The sequence below is a fragment of the Palaemon carinicauda genome, chromosome 20 (assembly GCF_036898095.1).
Source record: "Palaemon carinicauda isolate YSFRI2023 chromosome 20, ASM3689809v2, whole genome shotgun sequence".
Classification (NCBI taxonomy): Eukaryota; Metazoa; Arthropoda; class Malacostraca; order Decapoda; family Palaemonidae; genus Palaemon; species Palaemon carinicauda.
This window is the reverse complement of record NC_090744.1, coordinates 81,506,883-81,519,382: the sequence shown is the minus strand read 5'-3', so window position 1 is coordinate 81,519,382 and position 12,500 is coordinate 81,506,883.

The following is a 12,500-nucleotide window of genomic DNA, read 5'->3' as shown; positions in this document are numbered from 1 at the left end:
TTTCTCTTAGTCTAGTGATTAATTATTTACTATCAATTTCATATCAATAAGTATATATTCGAGTTAAAAAAAAAAAGCAATGAATAGTACTTTCTGGTATGTACAGAGGCATAATTCTACTGCACATACCAAACACATTAGATATTTATTTTTCTTTCATTTCGATAGATAATAGACCGTAACATATTTTTCCTTTTAATGACATGCATATTTATTTACAATTAATTTTTTATTACTTTTACATATACATATCATTTAAACTATTACTATTAGATATGTGAATACATTTCCTCTCTCTCTCTCTCTCTCTCTCTCTCTCTCTCTCTCTCTCTCTCCCAGAGGTGCCTTACTATGCACACCCACAACAGATTTAACAGAAATCTGTGTTTCTTTAGAACCTGTCAGATAAATACTACACACAATATTAGATTTTACTTTGCTTAAATCTATATTCAATCGTACGCAGGGATTAAGACGTCATTCAGTTTCTTCAGCTGATATGTAGCTTAGGAGTCGCTGATAATACAACGTATATGAACTGAAACATGTCTAAAATATTTGTGGTTTCCGATGTTATCTGAACATTGTTTAATAATTTTTTGACTTTTCTATTACCAATTTAAGATGTATTTCAATAACAGTAATTTCAGATTGTTTTAATTATGGTTTTGTTGTTAGCTGTTTTCAAAGTCCTGAAGTTTACAAAATTATTCTCACATATAGTTAACAGAGTATTGTTGATATGATTTTGCTCCCTATCGCATAATCCTTAACCTTTGAAAAAAGAACAATGTTCAACAAACTCTCTCCCAGTTTCTTATCAAAATGCTTATCGAACAATAACAACAACAGACGAATCAGCTGTCGATCCATAGCCTTCTACATATGCGAAATAAAGAAAGATATTGAATATAAATATTGATGAATGTAACAATTAAGTTTATATGATAGTATCGAAATATAATTTTTACAACATGATTTGTTATTCAACCTTAGAAAATCTTTCTATTTTATACTATCCTAGAGCAAACAACATTCACAAAAACAGAGCCGTGATGTCTGTAAACATGCTTAATTGTAAACATATACATTTACAAGTATGGATGTACATTTAATCGTAAATTTAGATTACCTTTTTTGGTACTACATAAAAAACTATAAAATTTCTTTGTTTTAAGCTTAAATATATTCTTTTTACCTCCCCTCTCTCTCTCTCTCTCTCTCTCTCTCTCTCTCTCTCTCTCTCACAAGCGGGAAATTCAACTTGCATGATATCGGACATTACGTGTTAACAGAATGTATATCAATGAATTTGAGCTCGTGTAACTTACAAAACGTGTTAAGAACTCGTGTCAACGGGGGTTAACTGTATATATGTGTGTATATATATATATATATATATATATATATCATAAAGTGCATATGGGTGTGGTAGGACCATTTCTTACTTGTTTAACACAACATAAGTATATCTATGTATTTGTGGATATATTTACTCGGTACACTCATACTTACGCAATCTTGGATAAATCAGCAAATTCATTAGCCCAGGCGCTGTGCTCTTTGATTACCGAGTTTGTTTGCCCGAAAATTTTGATAAGTGATAATGGCCTTGAGTTTATGAATAAGGTGGTGAAATCGGTCATGGACTTGATGAAAATTGAACACTTTTCAGTGACCGCATATAGGCCTTCAGCAAATGGCTTAGTGGAATTGCATGATAGGAAAGTAGTGCGAATTTTACATTACATAGTGGCTGATGAGCCCCTCATTGGCACGCCATACTTCCAACAGCTAAGCTAGCTTTGAACATTGCATATTGTACAATGCCTCACTCAGGGACACGCCTTTCACTTTAGTGTATGGACAGGATCGTGTGTTACCATATATGGTACTCATTAATTCGCAACAATTGCCAAATAATGCAACTCAGCAATACCGTGTATATCTATTAAATCTATAAAGGAGTGTAATGAACACCACTTAAAGTTTTTTGAAAAGAGCTACTGAAAAACACAACTCAAAGTATGATGGTCGGCTCAAAACCGCTCCAGTAAAAGTATTTGTGGGCGAACTGTTAAAACCTAGAAAACACAAACTAGAACCAGCGTATTTGGTTCCGTATCGAGTAAAGATGGTTAAGTCTCACACAGGTGTGATACAAAGCATTATTAACGGCGCATGTGGGAATATCATCAGACACACATACATGTGGTGCCGGAAGAGGTAGTTTTCAAAAGGGTTCCTCCTTACCCCTGCATACGTGACATTCCTCGAGTTGATGAGTAGAAATTTTCTTTTTCCTTTGCAGTTGTCGTTGTTTGAACAAATCTCATTTCTTCTCATTTTACTACTACTATCATCTGGAGTGTCAAATACTATTGGAAGTTTCTTGTTGCTGACGTAACATTGCCAATAATTTATTGCAGATTTCCTCGCACAATTCCATCTCCTGGTTGATGTGACTTATCAATTTGTAGTTAATATAAACTCATAGTCGTCAGCACCTCTTCAACCCGACCCCTCCGACCTTGCACTTTACATCTGCACACCCACGGATGCCTGCACCCATCTCCTCACATCTTACTCGGAAATCTATAGACTAGAATTTCAATAAAAAACCACGGTTCCTGTCGAGAATGTTATTTATCACCATATGAAGGATAAGGGGTCCCTTGTGTATGCCAGATCCCCAGATTGTGAGGGTTCCAGGCATCTGATGTTACCTCCTACGTGCACAAAGCCAAGGTGTTCTCCACTCTTGACCTCCTGAAGGGGTAATGTTAGGTTGTGGAGGATCAGTTTTTATTTGTTTTTATTATTTGTTTTTTGTCACATCCTGAGAGAGAGAGAGAGAGAGAGAGAGAGAGAGAGAGAGAGAGAGGGGTAATTAGTATATCAATTGTTTGTTGTGAGAAAGACTGTTGGAATAAATGAGGTTGTTTGTTTACCTTTAACTAGGTTAAGACAGTAGTAAATGTTTCGGAGCGAATGCTTTTTTGATTGACTGTGACTTGAGGCAGTTGTGTGATTTGAGTGCTGGATTTATTATTATTTTTCTTTACCAGCGTGTAAGTATTTGATTATTTTTTGAGCCGTAATTCCTCCTTTGGAGAGATTTTCTTTACATGGAATTGATTGTTGACGACCTGGCTAATAATAAGAACATTGATACTGCTACTCTGACTTAGATAATTGTGGATGACACGGACCGAATGGAATTTCGATTGCTGTTGATGATGATGATGATGATAATGATGATGCTGATGATGATGATGATGATGATGATAATAATAACCATTATCCTAATAAGGGGAGTAGTTGTGGCAAATTGCCACCCAGTGGACTGTTGACCACAAAGCTGTGGTAGTGGGCTGCAAAAGACAGTTGGCAATGTGTGGACAACTATGTTGGTGTCCATAAATTATATATATGCTTTTGTGTTTTGAAGTTTGGGTTGTGGTAAATTTAAGTTTAAGTTTTATTAGTGTTTACTTTAAGCTTTATTTATTCTGAGGGTTTATTTGATTGTGGATGGTTTTGGTTTAAGCGTTTGGTATTAAGAAATATGGTATTAAGGTTATGTTTTGTTTTTATGTCCTTTTTGTCCAAGAGTCCCGCTGCTGATAACGTAAGGGGAAAGTTTATGTTTAGTGTGATCAAGGGTGTGGGGGGGGGGTTGTTGCAATATCCCGCCACATTATTTTGGCGCCCGAACAGGGACTGCCGAGGTGGGATAAGAAACGGGACTGTTGGACAAAAGACTGAATTAGGATAAGAAATTGGATTAAGGTTTATGAAAATGGAAGAGCAGAACAAGTTACTGAGGGAGAAATTGCGTTTAGCTAAGGAGCGAGAAGAGAAATTCTTGCATGAGAATAAGAGGCTGAGTTGTGAGAATGAGGAGATGCGAAAGGAATTGAAAGTGCTAATGGGAACTATAGAGAGAGTAGAAGAGGGTGTTGAGATAAGGATGCGCAGAATAAGGAACTAATGGAAGCTATAATGGGAAAAGTAATGGGGATGATGAAAACTTTCATGGGTGAAGGTGCAGTTGGAGGAGTGGTTTCTGCTTAGAGTAATGGGGTGATAGTGGAAGAGAAGGCTAAGGTAAGTGATAATGGGAAAGTATGTGATAGTGATAGTAATAGTAATAGTGATAGTGAGATTGAAGATAGGGGAATTAGGCATAGTAAGGATGAACAGAAATGTGATAGGAAGAATGAGAAGAAAGGTAAAAGTGATGTGAAGAAAGAGAAGAAAAAGTATCAGGATGAGAGCAAGGATGACTCTTCCCTGTAAGAGGCAGAAAGCACTAACATTGTTTATGATTAGTGATGATGACGAATAACGGTGACACCACTTGTCTCAATTGGTCCCCATGACCATAGAAAAGGTTGCTATAAGGTTAAGGCCACTGATAAAAATCCACAGATACACTAATGCTCTGGTATGCTTCCATCAGCACGACATGGCTTGAGCCCAGAAAACGGATTTTGAGCGAAGCGAAAAATCTATTTTTGGGTGAGATAGCCATGCTGTCCTGATGGACCCACCCATCTCTTCTAAAAAGAAAAGATTGTACTGTATCTGTAACACCATGCTCAATGCTACAAGGAATGCCCGCCATCGTGGGAATGGCGCTGTTATCATTCTTAATAGTAGTACGAGAACGGGGTAGCCTTGATACGGCTCCGTTTTATTTTGCCACACCTCCTCGAAACATAAACGCTATTAGGGGTGCATATTGCTATGAGGCGTGTCAAGAATGCGTCCTCTGATATTATGCGATATCCTTGAGAGAAAATTTAAGGATATTCGCGCCAGGAGTTAGAATTCTGGATACCTAAAGGTAAAATTCTTTGGGAATATCACTGTAGCACATATATCCCTTAGGAAGCTACCTTAAGGAACTTCCATCAGGACGACATGGCTTGAGCCCAAAAATTATTCATAGCATGCCAAGAAGTCTTGAAAATTTAGATTGGGAAAATGTAGGAATTAATGTTATCTAAAAAAATTAAGATTTGCAAATGACACAGTTTTATAGTAGTAAGTGAATCATGGGAAGAATTGCAAGAGATGATAGAAATGTAGGACTGAAATGAATATTAACAAAATTAAGACGATGTTTAAAGAAAATGCAGATAGGCCACAAATAAGAGTTTTAGACGAACCTCTAAAGATTATTAATGAATATACATAATTAGGACAGACAGGGCATAGGACTGAAATTAAGAGAAATATAAGCATGGGATGGAGAGCTTTTAGCAAACAAAATGAGATTATGAAACGTAAACTGCCATTTTTTTTAAAAAAGAAAATTATTTAATCAGATAGTCCTAAAGTACTAACTTTTACATCACAAACTTGGAGCTTTACTAAAGCGTTAGAACATAAGCTAGTTAAAACTCAAAGAGCTATGAAAAGAATAATGAGGGAAATAACACTAAGAGACAGAAAAAGAGCAACATGGATACAAGAGCAAACTAAAGTAGAGGATATTCTAACAATATGTAAAAGTGAAAATGGGGAAGACGTATAATGAAAATGACAGTTGATACATGGGCACTAAGAATAACAGAATGGGTCCCTGGAGAAGGCCAAAGAACCAGGAAATAAAGAGAAGACGATAGATTGACGAACTAAGAAACTTTGCTGAGATCAAATGGCCTTAAAGGAACATAAATAAACGCGAATGGAAACACATGTCTGAGGTCTTTGTCGGGCATTGGACTCAGAGATATAACATTCAAGATATGTCTTCCTGAATCCAGATACTGTAAAGAATTGGAGCATTTGTTATTAAATTTAAGATTATATACAGCTTTGGATAGTTCCTTGAAGCCTTATACTGTACTGATTCTCTCTCTCTCTCTCTCTCTCTCTCTCTCTCTCTCTCTCTCTCTCTCTCTCTCTCTCTCTCTCTCTCTCTCTCTCTCTCTCTCAATCCTCTTATAGAATATTTAAGCATGATAATATTTCTCCTGTTTCTTAAACACACCTTGAAACTGATATGAAGTTTCATTCGCCAAACAAATAGATTAATAAATAGTTAGATGAATAGCTACTACGAATCGAATTCTTTTCCTAATTAGATTTAAGAAGGCTCTATCGCGTGTTTGTCTTGAGACATCTGGAAATAGAAATGGTGACCGAGAAACCACAGATCAAAAGCACAAGAAACTTTTGGTTAGTTGATGATTTGCAATTTCAATCGGTTTCATGACTGATGAGATGCAACTTTGATTTTTGAATAGGTTAAATTAAGTCCTGTCTCAGTTTACGTTACTTATGTTACAAAGTTTTGAGGTTATATATATTTGTATCTCATATGCTGACTCCATATAGAAAATAAGAGATTTGATTTAAGCGATTAGAACAAGTTGCCAGTAAAATTATTCTGGTTTTACAGTCTAATAGAAAAAAAATTATATACATTGTAAAATGTATAGTATCTGACCTAAAAATTCCCTTTTTACAGGATTAGCGTTTCCAATATCCTAAAAATAATGGACACACGTTAAGGCAGCTAACGGAACGACCTCATTTCTCTGACCGGGAAGAAATACAGCCACTAAAAGTCCAACGGTTTACCTCTCCATCGTCCGAATTAGAGAGTTTGAGCACACGTAAGTGAACATACAATTCTTGGGGTGTTTGCATTTTAATGGACTAAAGCTTTTCTTGAGGTGTTGATGAACATATAGGAGGAGATGTGGAGATAATAACGTAATTTAGTTTCAGTTTTTCTTTACTTTATCTGATCATCTATCAAAACATATCATGAATATGCGGAGGGAATTCCTAAAAGCAAGCCGTTTTTATCAGATTTTTTTAAACTTAATATATACAGTAATTTCGTTTAGAATCGATCCCTTCTTGTGAAATCATTATTTTAGTCTATTGACAGTGGCTAAGCTTCTGACATCTGAATGTCCTTAAGTCAATCAGGAAATTCATTTACAAATTAACTCTCTCTCTCTCTCTCTCTCTCTCTCTCTCTCTCTCTCTCTCTCTCTCTCTCTCTCTCTCTCTCTCTCTCTTATCATCTTCAATCGGTGTGATTTTGTTTTGGTGATTTTTTTCTTGAAATTACAATGATTGGCTTTTTAGGTAGTAGGTTGCCCATGGCACCAGCCACCCATTGAGATGCTACCTCTAGAGAGTTTTTGGATCCTTTGACTGGCTAGACAGTAGTAAATTGCATCCCTCTCTTTAACGTCTCGTTTTTTTCTTTGCCTACACATATACTGAATAATCTGGCCTATTCTTTTCACATTCTCCTCTGTCCTGACAACATTGAGATTATCAACCAATTCTTCTTTGCTCAAGGTGTTAACCACAGCAATGTAATTGATCAGTGGCTACTTTCCTCTTGGTGCGAGTAGAGGAGACTCTTTAGTTATGGTGAGCAGTTCTTCTAACAGAAGAACACTCCAAAATCAATGCAAGAACTTGGTAGTGCCATAGCCTTTATACCATGGTCTTTCACTATCTTTGGTTAGAGTTCTCTTGCTTGAGGGTACACTCGGGCACGCCGTTCTAACTTGTTTGTCTTCCTATTGTTTTTATGAAGGTTTTATAGGTTATATATAGCAGGTATGATGTAATGTTGTTAATGATCTCAAAATACTTTATTTTGATTGTTATTACTTTTCTTGTAGTTTATTTATTTCCTTATTTCCTTTCTTCACAAAGCTTTTATTCCCTGTGTGAGCCCTTGGACATATAGCATCATGCTTTCCCAAATTGGTGGTAGCCTAGCTAATAATAATAATAATAATAATAATAATAATAATAATACAAGCTAAGCTACAACTCTATAAAGTTAGTTGAAAACGCAGGATGATATAATCCCAAGGTCTCCAACCGGAAAAAAATAGCCCAGTTAGGAAAGGAAACAAGGAAAATTAATAAATAAACTACAAGAGAACGAATGAGCTATTGAAATAGAATATTTTTAGAATATCAACAACATTGAAGATGAAGAGAAACCAGATAGAATACCATTCCAGAGTGTGACCTCAAGCAGGGAAGAAGAAAGGTTTGGCGGAACGGTAAGTGAGGATTTTATTGTCCATTGCAACCTGAAGAAAAACCCTTATTTTACATGCCTTAGATGCACGGCATACGCTTAGATGTACATGTTTTTTGATTTGTTGACTAGAATTTTATAATTATAGAACTATCCAACATTCTTTGGTCCTATTTTGAGCAATGAATACTTTTAAAGTTATACGTTTTATTCATCAAACGGCAAAACGTTCATGTTGTAATTTCGTGATGCCGCAAGAGATCAACATCTTAATATTGTTTCAAATTTTGTCGTTTTAGTCTACAATTTTATGACATTACTTTTACCAAATAGAAGCCTGTGCTAGAGTTGCACATAGCATTACCTTGTGTAACAACTTATATGGATCTTTATGGGGATCGTGTCCAAAACTTCCCATTGTAACTAAACGCTGCATGCTGGAATTTTTCTTGTCTCTTGAGAAATGTTATAACGATAAAAAGGACCCGTTATATGATAAGAGGTCAGTTAAATTTTCTGTAAGTACGTATATTGCTTCGACCATGTAAGTAATTATACATTTGTATATCAATATCAATTATTTGTATCGATTAAAGCATTTGGTCATGATTTTTTTTCCTTTTTTTTATCCGGAGATAAAAGACGGGAGAAAAGTACTGATGCCTGGTTGTGTTTTCCTTATTAGGTACATTCGCTTTGTGTGATTCTCAAAAGATCAGGAAGATATAACATTTATGACTGCTGTAATATGAAGTATACATGAACGTTTCCTTTCACGCGTATGGCTCCTCGTGGCGACTCAAATCTGCCGGTGCCTCATTATGTATGGTTTCAATTGTTAAGCACTCATTAAGAGGCAATTATCAATACTAGGTCAAGGCTTATTAGTCTGAAAATTTCATTTTAGACATCACCCTACTTGATTTTCATATGGTAATTATTGATGAAAACATATTATTCAACTTAATCAAAAAGGATAAAAGGAATAACAGCACAATAATACACTTTAGCAATGATCTGGTTATCTAGTTGTCGAGTAGTGCATTGGGTCATCCTTTTCTAGTCCGATTCTTGAGGATCACGTCTCCATTGAAACGACTGATCCACCTGAATACTGTTGTCTGACTTATAATAATTTACGACTAATTCCGATGAGGAAAATTTTAGTTCTACGCATTTCTATCATGACTCTCCGTATAGTTACTGAAGTTTCCTGTCTTTCAGCTCTAAAATCAAAATGATGTTGTCCATGATGCTCCTCCATCTATCTCACCGTCAGCTAAGCGAGAGGTAGACTAAATACTGAATGTCATCGTATATCAATTGACAAGTTGCAGCATTCTTTAACGGGTTCTCAGTAATGACAACCTTTATCAAGAAGGCAAATTTTCTCCTGCTGTTATTGTTCGAGATCGGATCGGATAAGGATAGTGAAGTGGGGAATATGGGGAAAAGAAGAGTACCCCTGGATACAATCCAGTTTATAGCCCGAAAGCAGGTACTTGGGATGGGAAAGAATAAGGATAAAGGGAGAAAAAGAAATACAGGAGAAGAATAAAAGAGAGGGGCAGACCCTCATGCGATGTTAGATAGTATTAGAAGCAGTTTGAGAAAAGAAAAGACAGGCAGGGATAGGAAAGGTTCTTTGGTTCTATGTCCAGCCCTTGCTGCAGGAGTGTGTTCGTCTGACACCTATTTGATGGTTAAAAAAGGTATGATTGTTGAAAAATTATGATGTTTTAATGAAATATCAACTTAACTGTTGAAATGATATTTAAATTAATGATGATTTTTTTTTTATCAGATGCTATAAGATGCTATATATCTGGGCCTGGGAGGATCCCAATTGATTTCAGGCTCCAGTCTATGGCATGTGATTGGTAGTCCTGATTTTATTGTTCACATTTCAAAAAGTTTGATTTTATTATATAGCATAATATCGAAAATGGCTATGATTTTACCTGGAAGATTTCTTGTAGATTTCATATTAGATATATTCTTGATATATGTAATTCAATTAGAGTTTATTAAAAAATAAAAGTGAAGCTTTTCAATCGTGAACGATAATAAAAAGTACACGGTGTCTTCACGTCTTCACTAATGAACGTGATAACACACACACACACACACTCACACACACATACACACACACACACACACACACACACACATATATATATATATATATATATATATATATATATATATATATATATATATATATATATATATATATATATGTATACACACAGTAGACCCCCGGGGTACAGTGTCACCAGCTTATGTTTTTTTCACGTTACGGTGTGGAATACGAGGTTTTTTCGTCCCCTCGTTACGACATTTTTCCCCAACTTACGGCATCGAATTCCAAAATTCAAGCTTGGTGGTTTTTACTCGTACGACTGTGGGAGTTACTAGTCTACCACCACGCTCATACGTCACTGCATACGTCACTAAGAAGCTGTACTGCTATTGGTCGGCGTTACGGCGTCGCTAAGATGCTGATACACTATTGGCCAAAATCCCTCCCACAATGCCTGAGAGAGATGCTGCCCCTCTCTCTCTTTGTTATACGTGCGCTCAGTTCAGAATCTCGTGTGAGTGCTTGCGGTATCGTATTTTTGTGCATTTTAGTGCTTAATTATAACCTCAATTTGTTAGCCATGGGTCCCAAGATTGCTAATGATTTTAAAGGGAGAAATAAGAAGATGATTACTATGGAAACGAAGCTAGAGATAATAAAGAAATACGAAGAAGGCATGCGCATCGTTACCCTCGCTAGTACGTATGGCCGTAACCACTCTACGATTGGTACAATTATCAAGAACACGGAAGCCATTAAAGAAAGTAAGTATTCTAAAGGCATACTGTCCTTGCCAGTGGAAGGACCTCAATCAACGACGAGATGGAGAGACTCCTTCTACTATGGATTAAAGAGAAGGAAATCGCTGGTGATACACTCATGCAATCGGTAATTTCGCACAAGGCGAGCGCCATCTTCGCCGATCTCGTGGAAGCCTAGAGAGACGGCAGAGACGAAGGAACGTCGCAGCAAGCCCAGTAAGAGTTCAAGGCTTCTCATGGGTGGTTTGATCCTTTCAGGAAGAGGACTGGTATTCACTCAGTCGTCAGGCATGGAGAGGCAGCCAGTTCTGACAAGAAAGCAGCAGAAGAATTCCTCAAGAAGTTTGAGAAATTAATTTCCAGAGAAGGCTACATTCCTCAGCAAGTGTTTAACTGTGATGAAACTGGCCTTTTCTGGAAGAAAATGCCCCGCCGTACATATATTACAGCTGAAGAAAAGAAACTTCCTGGCCATAAACCGATGAAGGACAGATTTACGCTCGCATTTTGTGCAAATGCCAGTGCGGACTTAAAAATTAAGCCCCTACTGGTATACCACTCAGAGAATCCTCGTGCCGCACAAAATATCACGAAGGAGAGGCTCTCGGTATTTTGGAGGTCTAATGCCAAGGCCTGGGTCACAAGGACCATATTTATTGAGTGGATAAACGTCTGCTTCGGTTCTGCTGTCAAGAACTTTTTAGAAGAGAACAATCTTCCTCTCAAATGTCTCCTGGTACTGGACAATGCCCCTGCTCACCCTCCTGGCCTCGAGGACATCATTCATCCTACATTCTCCTTCATCAAGGCTCTCTATGTTCCACCAAACACCACCCCTTTCCTCCAACCTATGGACCAGCAAGTGATTGCCAACTTTAAGAAACTTTACATGAAGCATCTGTTCAAAAGATGCTTCAAAGTGACCGAAAGCACTCAACTCACCCTCCGTGAATTTTGGAAGGAGCAATTTGATATTGTTCAATGCCTGAAGATGATCGACAAAGCTTGGAATGAGGTTTCACGGTGCACCTTGAACTCCTCATGGAAGAAACTGTGGCCAGCTGTTGTGGCAGAACGAGACTTGAAAGGTTTCGATCCCTCAACCGAAGACGAGGCCGTTGATGATCCTGCCCCTGAGGGTGATGTTGAGGAAATAATTTCAATCGGGAGGTCCATGGGGCTTGTTGGCGATGAGGCTGACGTCCATAACCTTATCAAGGAGCACAGGAAGGACCTTTAGACTGAAGACTTGAAGGAGTTGGAGGCAATGCAGTTGACCATCATTCAAGAAAAGCACAACTCTAGTGGTGGCGAGGACGGGGGGGAGGGGGGCGGGATACTGGAGAAACGACATCGGCAGAAATAAGGGAAGCTATCGGTTGGTATGAAAACCTTACGAGTTTCATAGGGAAAAAAAAAAACACCCAGAAAAACTCCACACAGGTCGTCTTATGGAGAGTGTTAATGACAAATGTATGAGTTCTTTTAGAAATATGTTGAGGAATCATCAAAAACAGGCTTCTTTGGATAGATATTTCTCCAAAAGAGAAGTGTCAGAACGCAAAGATAATATAAGTGATTCTATTAAAAAAGCTGAAAAAAAAGAGTAATTTTTTGT